The 8,775-nt window shown below is 34.6% G+C and overlaps 1 non-coding gene across 1 annotated transcript; it reads right to left on the reverse strand.

The window, feature by feature from the left end:
• Positions 1 to 1,812: 1,812 nt before the first annotated feature.
• Positions 1,813 to 1,884, reverse strand: TRNAD-GUC (transfer RNA aspartic acid (anticodon GUC)). The gene has a single exon. It is a non-coding gene; the product is annotated as a tRNA-Asp (tRNA).
• Positions 1,885 to 8,775: the final 6,891 nt, after the last annotated feature.

Genomic DNA, 8,775 nt, shown 5'->3' on the forward strand with positions numbered 1-8,775 from the left:
TTACAGTACGTAAGGTACTCTTTTATAGAGTAGGTACAGAATTATTTCAACATGAGTTACTCGTACGAAGGACGAAAGTGGTAATTGGAATTAGGTACAACAGTCTATAGTGCGATAATATGCACAAAAGAACTGAAGCCTGTATCGAAATGAACGGCCACCATTTTCAAAAATGTGTTTAAATATCCATATTATGATTATTTTTCAATTTAACTTTATTCTCTATAATTTACGCTAATGTGCTGTAACAGTACAATATACACTGCATAATTAATACATTCGAATGGATAGCTCAATTCGTGAGTAAAAACACTAAGTATTAATACAGTACTGTATTTTGATTAAACAAAAACCTAATGAAAATTATCAAACTCAAAATTGCGATATTTCCTAATTTACATAAATGGATTAACTACTTTTCTTCCCTCCTATACCCAGTAAAGTGATTTGTATCATCGAACTCCAGCCTTGGAAGGGGGAGCAAGCGGTGTCTCCGGTTCTGGACCTTTAATCCAGAGATATAGCCAGGTTAATATTAAAAATGTTAGTAAAAAATTATGTTCCCGTATTATTTCTACGTTCTTGGTTTGTAAACCAAGTTGTGGCACACAATGTTCTTCAGTTGGTCGATGGAACGTAAAACTGTTTCGTAATTAGAAGAGGAAAAGCTTCCTGCTGCTACTAAAACGTGCTGGATAACCCACACGCCCATATTTCAGATTAATGGCTGCAAAAGAAGTTCTCTTTTAAAACAGTCGCAGGCAGTTCTTCCTACCAATCCTGCAAATCATATAGTTGGAATCTCTCTCTGTGATAGCCATGTTCATGAGAAGCCAGACTTGTAATTACTTGATAGCAACGCGATTTATGAGTAAGACGTGGTGCAAAAAGAATGTGTTTCGTGTTTCTTTAGCTTTGCCACGAAGAATCCCACCTAGGATTAAACGTAATGGCATCGCCAATACTCCGCATTTCAGCGCTTGCTCATTTTTATCCAACAACCTTGTTAAATCTTAAAGTTACAGCGGAAAGTGTAATTTACATAATGCACTACATAATTTTAGGTTCACCTTGTCAAAACAGACCGTAAAATAATAAAATATTTTGTGTAATTTTGCCCATAACTTTCGGCGCAGAATTGGTTTCCGCGCTATGACGTCATTATGTTTGCAAAGTTCCCATATAAAGTCTTGGGATTAGAAATTATACAGATCATCACATTATATTATTAAAAATTATTCGACTAAGCCAGCCGGTGGCGAGAACGTGACTCGCGGGACATTGTGGCTCGCAGTGATAGCTGTGAATTCCGCTTGCTTCTAACCTTCGCCAACCCCCACCCTCTCACTCACTAAAGTCAAACTCCGTTCCATTTGTATTTTTCTCTGACCTGCGAGTGGCATATGTCTCTCTCGAAACCATGTACGAAAGTTCCAAGTAGGATGGGAGGACGCATTTTTTTGCTGTCAGTATGAAGAGAATATTAAATGAATGATTTGTTCACAAGTATTACGAGGAAAACGGTTCTATAACATAAAACGGCATTATACTACATGTTACTCATGAAACATTAAAAGGTTCAGTGTTATTGTTGTTGTTATCATCATCATCTCTGTACGTCGATCCTTTTTCAGCAGATGTACGAATAATGCGGTTAGCTCTTCAATTTAAACTCACTGATTTACAGTGTGATGTTAAATGAAAGCTAGAAGTAAGGACTTGACAAATGTTGAACTTTCAAATCTTTGCAAATCAAGATTTCAGGTATAACTCCCTGTAAAGTTGATTTGAATAATTTCGAGGGAAAAATTGTTCCGGAGCCGGGTATCGAACCCGGGACCTTTGGTTTGACGTACCAACGCTCTACCACTGAGCTACCCGGGAACTCTAACCGACACCGATCCAATTCTTTCCTCTATATCCACAGACCTCAAAGTGGGCTGACAACCGTCAAGCAACCAACTTCGAGTGCACACTAACTCCGTGTGACTTAAATTGTGGTTTTCTGTTAACGAACAGTGACGTGTATTATGCAAATCAAGATTTCAGGTATAACTCCCTGTAAAGTTGATTTGAATAATTTCGAGGGAAAAATTGTTCCGGAGCCGGGTTCGATATCACTTCTCTAGCAATTGGTTTTTATCACCTGCCTAGCATTTGTTTCTTAGTTTGCCAAAATTGTACTTTCAATAATTGTAATTTTAAAAATGATTTATGTTTATTTCAACATCTTTAATTATTAAAACTTTTCTATCATTTATCTTGTTTATACTCGTATTATTTAGGTTATGTTATAGCTTATGCTGTATGAGATTATGGATAGTCACATATCAGAGATTGTTTTGATAATTGACGTGGAATGCAACTGTTTTAATAAAAATGAAACTGAATCACCAGAACCTTCTTGACTAGTGATCGTTCAGAGAGTTCAATGAAGATTGTATAGTTGGCAACACTGGTAACAAGAGAACAGATAAGCATAACATACTACTGCCATCTAGCGGAATATTTGTAATGAGATGGTACAATAATGCATGGGACAATAAATTAGTAAGTCGATTAATATGTTATTCTATTAGAGTACTTTATTTCTTCTGATCTTTATATACTTTCTTCTAATCGTGTAGTAGTAAATTAAATCCTACTCTAGTTTTGATTCTCCCTAGATAAATCAAAACCTCTAGTGAGATTACTGTTGATAATCAATTGAACCAGTTTGTGCTACACCATTCATTCTGACAGAGTTAATGTCATAAAACCTTGTACTTCATCCTAGCAGCTAGCTCACAGAAATGTAATAATGATTATAAAAAATAATAATATTGTTGGTGTAAGGTATAACTGCACTACCGATCGGGTCGTGTAACATAATTTCCAGTTCCGGTTATTTCCGCCACTGGCAATAATAGTGACTTCTAATTTCGATAATTTATCGATCGCATACATTGAGTCTTATCTGTCTACAAGAGAAAAATGTGGGTCAATAATTTTTTCGTTTATTTCTTCTGAGTTTTCTGTAGTGTGTAAGATCAGTTGAATATACTGATTATGAGTAGCCTGTCAGTCAAGTTACAGCGAGTTCAGAATATGTGCGTCAGATACGTGTGCAACATCCGACGATATGATCACATATCACCGTCCTTCGCAAGTATTTCGTGGCTCCGACTTAAAGAACGTAGAACTTTACACTCCTTGTCTTTACTCTTTCGAATTCTGCACACTTCAATACCAAATTACCTTTCGTCTCGTTTCTCTTGTATATACTCTAACCTCGACGTAAATACCAGATCACTTATCTGTGGCGCGTTAAGTATACCTCTTCATAGAACATCTTGTTATTCATCATCTTTTACAGTATCCACCTCGCGACAATGTAATTCCTTGTCACAAAGTATTAGGGGCTGCAAGACAATAAACACTTTTAAAAACAGCTTAATAGATAACCTTCTTAGCATTTCACTCCAATCATACTGATTTAAACTATCACTGACTACATTGTTACTCCTTCCTTTAGACATGCATCCTGATAGTGCTGTATTTTCAAAATTGTTTCATAATAATCTCTTTCTATTATCTAACATTATTTGAAGTATATTAACATTCTATGTATTTTAGCTTAATTCTGCTACATAGTTTGTATTTCAGTGTTTAATTAATAGTTGATAGTATTTTGTTGTTTAATTCGTAAATAACTCTTGTATACATGTAGCTCTTATCTAAATCAAATTGTTGACTTCTTTGTAAGTTGATACATATGTATGTATACTTTTTGCTGGTTGAGTGGAAGAGAAGGCCTTACGGTCTTAACTCTGCCAACTAAAATAAATGATTATTATTATTATTATTATTACTATTATTACTATTCATAAAATGAGTGAAGAAAGGTTGGCTGTGACGTATGGTATGTTTTCACCCTGTACGAGATTAAAAGATACACTTTGAGAGGAAAGTCATGATGCGAGGTATGGAAAAGAACAAATTACTTAATGGACCGTCATAAATAGAAGCAGAAGGTGAAGAGTGGAGTATGTATGAAGAGAGGAACATGTTATGATTACGTCCAAGCATTCACGGTTCTTCCCTATCTGATGACGTAACCTTTTTCTCCAGCATCTCTATCCGCACATTTTTCATCTTATACATTTCTGTGCTTCATACATTCTCTGCTTCCATCTATCCATAGTTTACAAGCCAACGGCGCTTCCCTTCTGTTGTGGATTTCATTTTCTATCTTGGTTAACAGTCTTCCCTGTACATATGTGGCCCTGCTTGTTATAGAAAGAGAGGAAAGGAGGCAGGGAGAAAGGAAAAACACAGAAATCAAATAAGTAAAAAAATAACACACGAAGGACATACATATTTTCCTTCTTTCTGGTATGTAGAAATGTCACGACATAATCCCGTGATAGAGGGGCAGAGAAGGCCTAACGGCCTTATCTCTACAAGGTTAAATAAATAAATAAATAAATAAATAAATAAATAAATAAATAAATAAATAAATAAATAAATAAATAAATCAGTAAGTAAGTGACTGAGTGAATGAATGAATTAATTAACCTTTCTCAATGGTTACGTCAGAAATATAGCTTACAGTGAAAACATTCCGAATCTTGTTGTCCTGAAGGAAGGAATCAAACAAGCAATTGAAACTACATAGAAAGGGCACCCAGTTAAATTTTATGAAGGTATTGTTTTTCCACAGTTTTTTTTTTTTTTTTTTGTGGAAGTGTAACATGAACTTATCGTAAGAGAGACTTTAACAAAATACGAACATCAGAAATGAGCTGCGGTCAGTGAAAGGTTGCACTAGAAGACATATATGTTCAGATATAAATATATACGAACAGAGGTTGAAAAACAGAATCAGCAGTCCAGAAAAAACAGAGCTATGAAACTAAGTTAATGTCACATGTAAATTGGATATCAATTGGACGTCTTCCCAGACTTACGTGCAAAATGTAAACCGTGTACAGCAAGAAATATGGGAACCCATGAAACGGTGTATCGATGATGTTGGAATACGCCTTGAGAATATACCATAAAATATGACAGTGATAGCGATGATGATGATGCTGGCGATTATGAAAATGTCATGACTTGAATACTGAAATGTATCATAGGTAAATATATTGTAACAAGCTACTCGTGTGTAACTGCTATAACAAGTGATAAGAAACTACTCGTGTTCAACTATTCCTCATTGCAATAGACTACTCATATTCTCGTGTGACTCTGATGTCACGAATCGTAATGGACGACTCTGTATAAATGCTACGACGAATTATAACAGACTACTCTTGTGTAATAACCTCGTATTGTAATAGATTATTCTTGTATGATTGCTATCACTTGTATAAATGCTATCTTGAATCAACGTAACAGACTCTTCTTGCACAAATACTCTAACGAATTTTAACAAACTACTGTTGTACTAATGCTATCACGACTACCTTTGTATAAATGTTATAATGAATTAACGTAGAAAGACTCTTCTTGTATAAATGCTCTCACGAATTTTAACAGACTACTGTTGTATAAATGCTCTCACGAATTTTAACAGACTACTGTTGTATAAATGCTCTTACGAATTTTAACAGACTACTGTTGTATAAATGCTCTCACGAATTTTAACAGACTACTGTTGTATAAATGCTCTCACGAATTTTAACAGACTACTGTTGTATAAATGCACTCACGAATTTTAACAGACTACTGTTGTATAAATGCACTCACGAATTTTAACAGACTACTGTTGTATAAATGCACTCACGAATTTTAACAGACTACTGTTGTATAAATGCTCTCACGAATTTTAACAGACTACTGTTGTATAAATGCACTCACGAATTATAACAGACTACTGTTGTATAAATGCACTCACGAATTTTAACAGACTACTGTTGTATAAATGCTCTCACGAATTTTAACAGACTACTGTTGTATAAATGCTCTCACGAATTTTAACAGACTACTGTTGTATAAATGCACTCACGAGTTTTAACTACTGTTGTATAAATGCTCTCACGAATTTTAACTGCTGTTGTATAAATGCTCTGACGAATTTTAACAGACTACTGTTGTATAAATGCACCCACGAGTTTTAACTACTGTTGTATAAATGCTCTCACGAATTTTAACAGACTACTGTTGTATAAATGCTCTCACGAATTTTAACAGACTACTGTTGTATAAATGCTCTCACGAATTTTGACAGACCACTGTAGTATAAATGCTCTCACAACTACTCTTGTATAATAATACTATTATAAATTGTAACAGGCTACTCTTGTATAAATGCTTACGCAACTTGTAACAGACTACTCGTGTGTGACATTGTTGTCACCATGTTTACCAGCTCACTTGTGTGCGACCGTGCCATCACGAATTCTCTGGAATGTTGTTATTCTTCGAAATTGTTTTCGTGTGAAAGACTTTAATTGGCTTGTTCGATCGCTGTTCTATAACGTACAGCTCACTTGACTAATTTTCAGGAGAACTGTTATTCTCGCTAGTCATTACTTACAGTTCGCGAGCTTGCACGAACGTTTGTAATAACACGGCCGAATGTTGATATGCTATTATATTAATTAGTGGAAAATAATTATCATGTCATGGCCAGGTGTTCATTGCAGCCATCTACAAGTCCTTTTCACATTATCAATCTCCCAGCCTTAGGCGTTCTTCTCCTTAGTGATTTCACTGCACAGGTGTGGATGTATTTTGCTCTCTGGATTATTTGTCTGAAAGACGAGACTTGTTATGATATCATAATTAGAAATCTCTCTCTATAGACCTAACAACTTATCCGAAAGATTTTAAATAATGATACGCTGTTATGGTAACAGAAAAATAATTGTATTACAGTGAAGAGTGTAAATTTACGTGAAACTGCTTAGCATAGTACATAGGATAGGAAACAGAAAGTTGAAATCATTACAACTATGAAATCTACATCGAAATGGGGAACTATTAATAATGGAATTCCTCAAGGATCAATATTAGGTCCCCTACTTTTTCTAGTGTTTATAAATGATCTTGCCCCCCTTATAAAAGATGTAGGTCATCCCATATTATATGCAGATGACACAAGTATAGTAATTACAGCCAATAACTCCAACACAGTCCAATCTTCAACAGAGGAAATTCTCTTCAAAATATGTGACTGGTTCTCAGTCAATAAATTACTATTAAATTGTAACAAAACTAACATAATTCAATTTAAATCCTGTCCAAATTCAACGTCGCAAATTTCTAGCGCAATAATTAACAACAGATCCCTATTATAAACAACAACAACCAAATTTCTTGGCTTAAAAATCGATAATGTGTTAAATTGGAAAAATCATATTAAAGAAATTACCCCCAAACTAAATTCAGCTTGTTTTGCTATTAGATCTATGCAAAATATAGTAAATATCAACACCTTAAAAACAATATACTTTGCATACTTTCACTCGGGAATGAGTTTTGGAATAATATTCTGGGGAAATTCCACAGATAGTAACAATATATTTCTATTACAAAAAAGCGTAATTAGAATAATAGTAGGTGCCAAATCTAGGGAATGGTGTAGGACTATTTTAAAAAAAACTACAAATAATGCCCATGGCTTGTCAGTATATATTTTCATTAATAGTCTTCCTCGTATGTAATCGTGAAAACTTTGTAACTAAGTCTACAGTTCATAGCATAAATACACGTCAAAAAATGACTTTCATACTCCATCGGCAAGTCTATCGTGCTATCAAAAAGGAGTGCGTTATATGGCAGTAAAAATGTTTAATAGCCTCCCTATCGATATAAAAAATGAAACTGAAAACATAAGATTATTTAGGGCCAAATTAAAGAAGTACCTAATTTCTCACGCCTTCTATTCTGTAAGTGAAGTCATGACATTCAATAACACTTCATGAAATTGATACTAAAACTATGTGTTGTACTAGTAGACTATATTGTAAATCTCGTCTGTATATATTTCATCTAGACTGTGACTATAAATTAAGATGTCTTATAAACAAAAACAGATGATCGCCTTCATCGTAAGCTTTCCTCTACGGAGATATGGGTTCAAATACCAGAAAATTCTCTTGTAATTCATGGTGGAAATTTGCATTCTTTGGGGTAGATCTTCACTAGATAATCACACATTTCTGGCGAGCATTCTTGTACAATATTCGTTTAAGAAACACCATTGTGTGAAATGTATGTATATTCTTTTCTCATGTCGCACCACAGACTATGTTTGAGAATTTTATTGTCGACTCAGGTCGTGCTGATCCCAGCTCGTGCAATGTGCAATGTGACAAGACCTACCACTATGTGGTTATGTATTTCATCTAAGCAGTTCTAAAATGTACTCGTAGATAAGTTTAAGCTGACCATTTCTAGGAAAATATAAAACTCTCCATGTTCTGATAAACGAATGTACGAATGGCTCGACTTAACACATTTTATTATGAGCACAGGACGGGTCTCTAGTGATGTGTAGTTAGCACGATACCGGGTCTACGTGTGAAAAATTTTCGTTTACAAGGGAAGTGATCAGTATATACTACTCTTCTGATATAAGTGGCTACGTAGAACGAGGGATTGAACGACGAAAACATTCATGTTTTTCTTCGTACATCTGATAGGAAAACATGATGTACTTCACAATTGAGGGACTACGCGTGTATTATACACACTAAATACAATATATTCAGAAAACATTTGCCCAGAAAAATTAAGACGATTGTCGGTTTCAAAAGAGTGACATGGGAAATATTCCAGAGTTTT

Source organism: Periplaneta americana, chromosome 1 (genome assembly GCF_040183065.1).
Source record: "Periplaneta americana isolate PAMFEO1 chromosome 1, P.americana_PAMFEO1_priV1, whole genome shotgun sequence".
Taxonomy (NCBI): Eukaryota; Metazoa; Arthropoda; class Insecta; order Blattodea; family Blattidae; genus Periplaneta; species Periplaneta americana.